Consider the following 1,150-nt stretch of genomic DNA (forward strand, 5'->3'; position numbering starts at 1 on the left):
TCTGAGTTTGTTGCAGCTCGGATTGCAGTTGAGCAAATCATGGACATCCGTACTACCCTCCGTTACCTTGGAGTACCAGTGACAGGAAAGACAATCTTGTTTGGTGACAACCAGTCAGTGATTACTAGCTCAACAGAACCTCAGTCGCCCATAAACAAGCGTCATAATGCATTGTCTTATCATCGCGTTCGTGAGGCAATTGCAGCAGGAGTTGTTGATTTCCAGAAAATCTTGGGAGCCGAAAACGTGGCAGATGTGCTCAGTAAGCACTGGGGTTTTCAACAGGCATGGCCAGTCCTTAAGCCACTCTTGTTCTGGCAAGGTGATACATCAAATTGTGAGGTGAAGACTTTCAAGACCACCAAGCAGGCTGATGGGGAGTGTTACGGTATGCCTCCTTGCGACATGTCTCATGGACATGATTCGCATAACATGGATGTCGCAAGTGTGAATCAAAACTATGCACATGGAGTTAAGGAGGCGCGCACAGAAATATTGTCAGCCTTATTTCGTGGCCACGTGGACTCACAATAAAGGGTGCATTTGTACGATTGCTATGTTTCCGGAGGCGCATGTGTTTAGTCCTTACTTGTCAGTTTACAAGACCAAGGGTACAGTGAAATACGATCGAAACATAGGAGATACGATTGCGGGGACAAAAGAGGTACCACGAACCACATGGTGGGATTGAACAAGATCCTATACTCACCATAGGTATCGTGCTAGGAACTTATAGTTCCGAAAGTATATATACATGTGAAAGAAAGGTTGCCTGTTGAGATTATGGCAGCTGTGGAAGATCAAAGATTCGATGGCATTTTGTGGGATTGTTCACTGGACTGAACAACAGATTGACTAGTTTGTAGAAGGTAATCACCCACTCATTGTTTTATAAGTTCATTGATCCAAATTGCATTCTACGCATAGGTCCTCGTATCCGCTGTCTAACCCGTGGGGAGCGTCGTCAACGAGTTGAGTTTTACAGTCCCTAAGTCTCTTAGGTGTATCGCAGGTCGTTCGTCTCAACGCCCACCTTTGTTTACCACTCACTGTCCTAACAGCGATCTGTCCTACGGTTGTGCTTTGGTAGTACTCCGTAACAGATTACGCTTCAATGCTTTGCATTGCGGTTTCCGCTCGATTCAACCAC

The sequence above is a fragment of the Phaeodactylum tricornutum genome, genomic scaffold, assembly GCF_000150955.2.
Source record: "Phaeodactylum tricornutum CCAP 1055/1 PHATR_bd_38x36 genomic scaffold, whole genome shotgun sequence".
NCBI classification, from domain to species: Eukaryota; Bacillariophyta; class Bacillariophyceae; order Surirellales; family Neidiaceae; genus Phaeodactylum; species Phaeodactylum tricornutum.